This window comes from Pteropus vampyrus, unplaced genomic scaffold (assembly GCF_000151845.1).
Source record: "Pteropus vampyrus isolate Shadow unplaced genomic scaffold, Pvam_2.0 Scaffold331, whole genome shotgun sequence".
In the NCBI taxonomy this organism is placed as follows: Eukaryota; Metazoa; Chordata; class Mammalia; order Chiroptera; family Pteropodidae; genus Pteropus; species Pteropus vampyrus.
In genome coordinates this window covers 971,765-981,695 of record NW_011889112.1, presented here as the reverse complement: position 1 = coordinate 981,695, position 9,931 = coordinate 971,765, and positions in this window count along the sequence as shown.

Below are 9,931 nucleotides of genomic sequence, written 5' to 3'. Positions count from 1 at the left end.
GATCATCATTAATTTCTTTCAATAATGTTTTATAGTTTTCTATGTGCAAATCTTGCACTACTTTTGTTCTATTTTCTTATGTTTTTGTAAATGGAAGAGGTTTCCTTTTTCCCCAGCTTTATTGAGATATGATTGACAAATAAATTACATATATTTAAGTGCACAATGTGATAATTTGATATATGTATATATCATGAAATTATTTTCACAGTCAAGTTAATTAACGTATCTATCATATAACACAGCAAGCTTTATTTAACACTTCATTTCAGATGCTAGTATGTAGAAATACAACTGGTTCTCATATCTCACAAACTTGCTGAACTTCCTTATTTTTTTAACTTCAATTATATAGTGCAGTATTATCATCTCTTGTCACCATGATTTATATTAGATCCTCAGACCTTATATATCTTAAAGCTGAAAGTTTGTACCCTTTTATGAACCTCTCTAAATTTTCCTACCTCTCAGCCCCTGGCAGCCCCTTTTCTACTTTCTATATCTTAAAGTTAGACTTTTCTATTTCTACTTTTTGTTTTTATTTCTAAGAGTTAGATTTTTTTTTGTTGGTGGTATTGTATGATACTATGCAGTATTTGTCTTGCTCTATCTGAGTTATTTCACTGTGCCCTCAAGCTTCATCCATGTTGCAAATGTCAGGGTTTCCTTCTCTCTCATGGTTGAATAATATTCCATTGTATGTATATATATCACATCTTCTTTACCCATTCATCCATTGACCAACTCAGGTTGTTTCCATATCTTGGCTATTGTGAATAATGCTGCAATGATAGTGCAGCTATCTCTTTGATATTCTGTTTTCATTTTCTTTGGATATAGACCCAGGAATGTAATTACTGGATCACATGGGAGTGTTATTTTTATTTCTTTGAGGATCCTCTGTATTGTTTTCCCTAATGGCTGCATCAATTTGTATTCTTATCGATAGTGCAAAACAGTTCTCTTTTCTTCACATCCTCACCCACACTTGTTATTTCTTGTCTTTTTGATAATAGCCATTCTAACAGGTGTGAGGTGATAGCTCATTGTGATTTTGATTTGCATTTCCAAGATGATTAGTTATGTTTCATGTATCTGTTGGCCATTTGTATGTCTTCTTTGGAAAAATGTCTATGCAGTTTCTCTGCCCAGTTTTTAATCAGATTATTTGTCGTTTGCTATTGAGTTATATGATTTCTTTATATAGTCTGGATACCAACCCTTTATCAGATACATGATTTGCAAATATTTTCTCCCATTTCATATATTGCCTTTTTATTTTGTTAATTGCTTTCTTGACTATGCAGAAGCTTTTTTGTTTGATGTAGTCTCACTTGTTTATTTTTGCTTTTGCTGCCTTTGTTTTTCATGTCAAATCCAAAAAATGATCACCAAGACTGATGTCAAAAAGTTTGCTTACCCCCTATGTTCTCTTCAATTCTGCCAGTTTTTGTTTTATGTGTTTAGGATTCTCATGTTAGATACATATATGTTTTTAATTGTATATCTTCTTGATGTATTGACTATAATTATGAAATGTCTCTTTTTATCTTTAGTAATATTTCTTGTTTTAAAGTAGATTTTTTTTCTGACATTATCCACTACAGCTCTCTTATGATTACTGTTTGCCTGGTATATATTTTTCACCTTTTACTTTCAACCTATTTGTATCTTTGAAACTGAAGTATTTTTCTCATAGGCAAGATATAGTTCAATCTTGTTTTATTATCCAATCTTGTCACCTCTGTCTTTGTTTACGTTGTTGAATTCATTTACATTTAATATTATTGATATGATTTATATTTCCTATGTTGCTCATTGTTTTCTATATTTCTCATGTATTTTTTGTTTCTCTACTCCTCCTTTACTGCCTTCTTTTGTATTATGTACATGTTTTCTAGTGTAAAATTTAATTCCCTTAATATTTTTTTAAATTGTATTTTTAATGATTTTCTTAGTGGTTGTCTTAGGAATTACAATATACAGTTTAAATTATCGAAATTTAGTTTACATTTATATTAACTTAATTCCACTGAAATAGAGAAACTTTACTTCTATATAGCTCCATTCTGTCCCCACTTTTTATGGTATTATTTATACATATGGCCTATAAATGTTACAAACCCAACAATACATTGTTGTAATTATTACTTTCTGCAATCTTAATGTCTCTTAAAGAAGCTGAGAGAAGGTTGTTATAGTAACCTTCCTATTTGCCATTTTGGTTCTCTTCATTTCCTTTTTTAAGTTTAAGTTACCATCTGGTCATTTCCTTATTTCAAAATAGCTTTGTTTCTATCTGCCTTCTTTGTGCTGTGATTGTCATTGCCTGAAGAACTTCTTTTCATATTTCTTATTAGGCAGATCTGCTGGCAACAAATTATCACAGATTTTGTTTGTATGAGAATATCTTTATTTCATTTAGTTTTGGAAAGATGATTTTGCTGGATATAATGTTCTTGGTGGACAGTTTTAGTGTGTGTGTGTGTGTGTGTGTGTGTGTGTGTGTGTGTGTTGAGTCAACTTTTAGCACTTTAAATATATCCTCACACTACCTTCTAGCCTCCATTGTTTCTGATTATAAGTCAGTGTTATTCTTATTGAGTTTCTCTTGTACAGGATGGGTTATTTCTCTTATAGCTTTCAAGATTCTCTCTTTGTTTTTGTCTTTTAACATTTTGACTATGATCTGCCTAAATGTCTCTTTGAATTCTTCTACTTGTAATTTTTTAAACTTCATGGGTGTATATATGAATATTTTTCATCAGACTTATGAATTGTTCAGCCATTATTTCCTAGAATATTTATTCTTCCCCCTTTTCTCTCTCCTTCCCTTCTGGTAGTCTCATTATGCATATGTTGGTATATACTAGTCTGAGGCTCTGTTCATTTTTCTTCAATACTTTTTCTTCTCTGTTCTGATTGCGTAATCTCCATTAATCTATCTTCAAGTTTGCTTATTCTTTTCTCCTCTATGTCAAATCTCCTGTTGAGTCTAGTGAATTTTTCGTTTTGCTTATTGTACTTTTTGACTCTAGAATTTCCATTTGTTTCTTTTTTAAAACAATTTATCTCTTTGTTTTATTTACTTTATTTATTCTTACTCTCTATTTGGTAAGACATCATTGTGTTTTCCTCTAATTCTTGAAACATGGTTTCCTTTAGTTCTTTGAACATACTTATAAAAGCTGCTTTGAAGGTTTTTGTCAGCTAAATCCCACTTTTGGCCGCCTCAAACACTGTGTCTATTGCCTACTTTTATCTACTGTTTATCACATGTTCTTTCTTTGTATATCTCTAAAATGGACATTTTAGATGATATATAGTAGCTGCTCTAGATACTAGTGCTCCTCTCACCCATGCCTGTGTCTCTTCTTGTTTATTAACTTGTTTGTTTACTCACTGGCTATACTAATTCTCTAAGGTCAATAAATATTTCCCCAGTATTCAGTCTCCAATATCCTGATCAATATTTTTTCCTTGCATTTAAATTTTTTAGCTTGGTTGCCTAGGAGTTTCCCTCGCATCAACAAAAGCCACTTATTCGTCAAAACTTATGATTAAGGCCTTTGTAGCCCTTACCATTGTATGTGTGTGTGTATGTGTGTGTGTGTGTGTGAGAGAGAGAGAGAGGGAGAGAGAGAGAAAGAGAGAGAGAGAGATTTGGAGATTTGAAGATTTCTAGTATGGTTACAGGAATTTAGATTTTCCCCCACATTCAGCCAGAGACTAGTAGATTGGATATTTCTTCTCTGATCATTCCTGAGGGCATAGCCTTAGGCACATGAAACTGTATGCCAGAATATCAGGGATGTTTGTGATTTTATTTTTAAGTCTGAATTTCTGGATGTTGCCCTGGTCCAGTATTTGGTCAGAGTGTGCTTAAGCTCTTTGAGCCAGTAAGGTATATATCTTTTGTTGATTAATCTATGTTTGGACTGGGGATGTTTTCAAATCTGCATCATATCCTGCTGATTGCTTGTGAGTGGGTGCTGTGTGATACATGGACACAACCTTCCTGGCCCCCACAGATGACTGTGATCCCAAGAAGACTCTTCTTGGCTGTCTCTACCCAGTTCTCTAGTAAATTTCTGGTTATTCTGACCTTTTACTTGTTGCTACCAGTACCATGGAGTGATGAGTATCATTTTAATTGCTCTTCACCAAGATCTTCATTGTTTTCAACAACTCCCTGATGCGCAAAATTCTCCACATTCTGGTCTAAGTAAAATCAGTCCCTTCAAACAGAGCTTTAAGCTCTTCATCCTTACTAGCTTCTTTTTCCCTGGGCAGAACCTCTGCAGCACTGCACAAGAGCCAGAGATGGGGAAAGATATCTGCTTCCCTGGAATGATACCCCAACTCTACAAGTAGGTACGGGGATGGGGGAATAACCCCTACTATTCTCAGCTTGTCCCTCCCAGCATGGAATCTCTATCTTAGGAGTGAGCTGGGGTGGGCATTTGAGGCCCAGGTATTCTCAGCCTGCTGTGCATGGAGCAGAACTTCTGCTGTATGAGTGAGGGCTCAGTGGGAGAAGGAGATTTCAGTCATCTTGGTTATGCCTCCCTAGAATAGAATTTTTTCAACACAAGACCTCAGGGGATGAGAAACACTAACATTTGCCCCTCTAGGAGCAAATTTGTACCTAAACTGGGAGCCGGAAGGAGAAGGAGCCCCTGTGTTATTGGCCACACCTGCCCAGAGTAGAGTGCCTGAAGTAACTTCCAAGCTGAGAAGAAGTGAGGGAATGGGTCATGGTTCAAATGCCATAGACTTCCCCGTTCTTACCAAGGTCAAATAGACTTTTTAATGAATGTTTCTCCATTTCCTATATGCCCTTGGGCCAACTTCTAGAGATTTTAAATAATTGATATTTAAAATTTTCTTAAATAGTTGTTTTGTTGGAAAGAGAGTTCCTCGAGTTCCTCACACTGCCAATCCAGAAGTCTTGCCCCCACCTTTTTTTTTTTTGCCACAACCATGAAGAAATGTAGTACATTAGTGAGAATTTTGTGACAAGTGCACAAGACCCAGGCTTGAGCCCTAGATCTGTTCTCACCAGCTGTGTAGCCAGAGCTCATGTAACCTCTCTAAGCCTCCATTTGTAAAGAGGGATAATAATAGTACCTACCTCTAAGAATTGACTGAAGGTGAAATATGATGATATGAATAAAGTAGTAGCTGCCAAGGACTCAGTCAACATGAGCCTCCTGGTCTTCCTGGTCTTTCAATGCTCCTTTCTTGGACATGGGAGCCTATAGCCACTGTGCGATCTTTTGCTCCTTCCTTGATCAGTTCTGCTGAGATGCAGCTCTCTCTGCAGGTTGCACATTACTCTTGCCAAGTCCCACCTAGTCTATTCAGCTCAGCTAGGACCGAATTCCATGCCAACAGTGCGTTTGGCCCAGGAACAGACTTGAGCCTCTTTTCCTGGGGTTTAAACCATCCCACACCTCACTGATCTCTCTGCCTGCAAAAAATTTCTAGCTTCCTCTACAAACTGGTCAGTCATCCAGCCTGCATTTTCCTCTCAAAGCCCTGGGCTCAGCTGAAGTCAAGAGATGCTGGCTGGCCAGTGGACAGCCATCTGTTTGAGCACCTGGAGAGTAGAGGAAATGTAACGCTCTTGGGAGACGAGGAACTGTCCTCATTGACTGGACACAGGCTGCACCCATAAGGTTTGCATAAGGTTATCTTATCATTGTCGCAAGAGGAAGGAAGAACTGATAAGTCAAGACCTTTACACAGGAGAGAAGTGGAATTCAGAGGGACCAAATTTCATTTAAGTGTATGTAACATTATGACAAGGGTGAGTAAACAACTTCACAGAAAGAAGATTCCAGGAGGCTAAGAATATGGTTTCACTTGGCTCTGCTGAGATTTAGGGCCTTGGGTCATTCCTTGTATGCAGCCTAAGGGAATAAGGTCACCTCTAAAGGATCTGCCAGCTCTGAGCCACAGGGAAGAGACACCCAGCTGTGCACATTAACAGGGAGCATTTGCCCAAACTACATAGCAAACCCAAGGAAAATCTAATACTGACTCTGAAGAGAGGCGGTGAGATTTTTTTTAATAGTATGAACTTCTGAGAAATGTGCATAGTCTCAGGAAAGTGATCTGAGAAAGTGAGAAGCATTAGAATGGAGAAAATATTCTGAGAGGATACTGGGGCCCATCCAATGGAATGTTTACCACCTAATGAATATTGAAAGCCTTTGTGAGTCTCAAATCAAATTTCCCCTTCAAAGAGAGGATAACAAGTAAAGTGAATGGGCAATGCCTATGATTATTCATTTGTTTTTATACAACTGCTTCTGTCTGAGGCTTCATGTGGCCTAGAGTAGGAGTGAGGGTGTCACTAGCTTCAGTTTTACTTCAGTTTTCAGTTTCCAGGAAACTCAATGAGATGTTTGTAGGCTGAGTCTTGGGTTCCTCTTTTCAGAGTGGAACACCTTCCTTTCTTTTAAGCCAGAGCACCAACATAAACTTAGAGAATAGGTTGCCAGGGACAAGAGTCAAATTAACTCAACAAGTATTCATTAAGAACCTACTGGTGGTCTAGGCTCCCTGCAAGGTGCTGGGCTGGAGAGGTGAGTCAGACATGCTGTCTGATCCCATAGATGAACCATTACGTGTGGCTGACATGAGGCAGGTATAACTGTTACAATGAAATTGCTAACTATGTGCCATGAGAGATGAATTCAGAGAGAAATCTAGGAAAGTACATTTGTGTTAAGCTTCAAAAATAGGACTAGAATATTATCAGGTATGTAATTGTCTATCCCAGGACAAGGGAAGCATGACCAAATCCATCAGAGTCTGAAGCCAGCAGATATAGTCTCCTCAAATAACAAAGAAGACTTTTGTGCAGTATAAAAAGCATAAGGCAAAGAGACATATCAACAACAATGACAATAACAACTGGTAGAACTGAGACCTGAGTGGGCCAGGCCTTCAGTGATTTGCAGGTCCCCTCTCCTCTAGTTTTCACAACCTATGAGGCAAGGTCTGTCATGATCACATTTATAGGTAGGAAGCCATAGAATGGAAAATTTAGTAACTTGAACATTGGCACAGTATTCATTCTAGGTTCCTGGGATTTTTAATGCCAGTCTAAGACTGGCCACAGACCTCACCAGCACTTGGCTTTGGCCACACCATTTCCCCTGGACCTCTCTCTCTTCATCTTTTGAATGAGAAGGATATTGACCAGATGACCCTAAGGTCCCTTCCAACTAAGTTATCCTAGATTCTAATTTTTCTCAGGGATAAATAGAGAGAAGGCAAGGGACAGGGAGAGATAAAGGAAGTAAGAGAATGGGGAAAGCTAACTTAGTTGAGACAAGGCAGAAGACCAGCTCCCCACTTTGTTTTTGAGCATGTTTTTCACTTTTCATTCTTGTGCTCGTATGTTCAGGGGCAACTTCTGTTCTGAGAACTAAGCATCTCCACCCCTACACATGTACAGTCTGATTAGGCCTGCTGAGCTCTCCCACATTCAGCATGATCAACCTGTTGTGTTGCTCATACTGCCAAAGGCCTGATGCCTTTTGGATTTTCCCTGGGTTGATGATGGGCCTGAGCAGATCTGGACCCAGCTGAGCCTGGGAGCTGTGCCAAGCCCTCTACATAGCTGGCCTTCAAACCGAGGATAAAAATCCCAGCCTCGGCAGCATCTCTTCTGCCCCAATGCAGGTAAAAAGTGACTAAGTAAATGTCACTTTGACACTTAGGAAGACAGCATAAATACCAGGGCAACCCCTCCAGTTTCATTCTTGGGCTCAAGTCTCCTGCTGCTCCTGCTTGCTGCATTCCAGTCTGGAGCTTATAAAGTTTAGCAGAAAGAGACCAGCCAGAGCTCCATGGCTAAGGCTTCCCCAGTAGCTGGCAGGGATCCTTTCTGGCCTCAGGCCCCTGCAGCCATTTATCATTTCTCCACTGGCATTTTCAGTTCCTGTTTTTCTGCCTTGGGTGGCTTGACTGCTCATGGTCTCACTACTTTTCTCTAGCTGGGGTACTCTTCCAGTTGCCCAGAGCCTCATACATGGGACTCAATAGAGGAAACTGCTCTCTTGAATTCTCTCCTGCATGTTTCCATCCTTCTCCCCATTCAAACCCTGCTCACTCATCACAAGGCAGTGACTTCGCTCCCCTTGGAATGGGCCCACCTTATCGCCTGGGGCTCTGCAGTTAGAACAGGTGTTACTGGGCTTCTTTCTAGAGGCACCATTGAGCCCTTGCTTGCTGGTAGAGCCTGAGTTTTCATGGCTGATCTACCTTGATCCCCTTGGCCATCCTCTGCAGCACTCACACCCAAGTTCTGGCCAATGAAAACTGAGGGGAAACATAACAGTGATTTCTGGGAAAAGTTTCCTTGCTACTAAAATGAGTCTCACTAGAGCACACTCTTCTTCTTCTTCTATTGAATTGTGGTCATGTTTGCCAATAAATATGGGAACCGTTTGAAAATACCTGGGTGAACTTAACCAATATGCTTAAGATGACAGAGCACAGAGGTGGAAAGAACCAGGGTCTTTGAAGATGTCTTTTGAGACATTGACTTAACCAACCCTGGAAGTACCCATTCCTGGGGATTTTTATTGTGTAAGATAAAAAACTCCCTTTGTTTGAGTTTTTTATTCCTCATAGCTAAAGGCATCCCACCCCTTTGTCAAGTTTGGCAGAGAGAAAAGGTCTGATATCATACCAAACTCTCCCTTTACTTATAGACCAAATCAGGCCCTCTGCCTGTTTTTGTAAATAAAGTTGTATTGCTTCTCAGCTTTTTGGCCAAGATCAAGTGTAAATAAAGTTTTACTGGAACACAGCCATGCCATTCACTTACAAATTGCCTATGGCTGCTTTTGCTTGAGTAGTGGCAAGAGAGATGAAAATAATTGCTATCAAGCCAACGCCTAATGTAGACCCAGTTGGCCAACAGAGATGCAGAAGTTCCTCAAAAATTGCCGTAGATAATATAGATGCATTCAAAGAAGCACTGTTACCTTCTGTAGAGTCCTGGAATGCCTAGTATCAGGCCACACCTTGCCACAGAGTCTCTCCTGAGAGGGGCATGAAGAGGTATGAGCCATTGGTCAACTCACTTGTGATGATTGATTTTATGTGTTGACTTGGCTAAGCTATAGTACTAATTGTTTGATCAAACACCAGTCCAGACGTTGTGAGGTATTTTTTAGATGTGGTTAACATTTAAACCGATAGACTTTGAGTAAAACAGGTTACCCTCCATAATGTAGCAGGGCATCAACCAATTAGCTGGAGGCTTTAAGTGAGTAGACAGAGATTTCCCAATGAAGGAATAATTCTGCCTCAAGATTCAGCACACAATCTTGCCTGAGTTTCCAGCTAGTTGGCTTGCAGATTTCAGACTCAAGACTGAATCTCAAGCCTGTTGGCCATCCTAAAAGATTTTGGACCTGTCAGCCCCCATAATTAAATGAGCCAATTCCTTAAAATCTCTCTCTCCCTCTCTCTCCCATCATTCTATCAGTTGATCTCAATAGGAAATATACCTATCTCCTACTAGTTCTATTTAGCTTGTGAACCCTAACACACTGCTTATCCTAATTCTGTCCCAGCTTTAAGTGAACATCTAATTTGTTACACTAAGAATTTTCAAAGTGAATAGCCAGAGATGGTTCACAAGTGAATGCAAAATTTCTGAAGTTTAGCAATTATATGTTACTACCCTCACTTAAACACAAAGGTGCTTGGTTCACAGTTACAAAGGTTGGAAGGAAACTTGGGGATGGCTGCCCCTGTCACAACAGAGGCTGAACAGTGGTGTCTTTGATGATAGGTTCGGAGGTGAGGTCAACTCAGCTGTAACATCTTTTTAAACACAGGGTTAACAGGTCAAGTCTGGTGGGCTTGCCCTTCCCCCATTAGGGATATCTTACATTCCTTG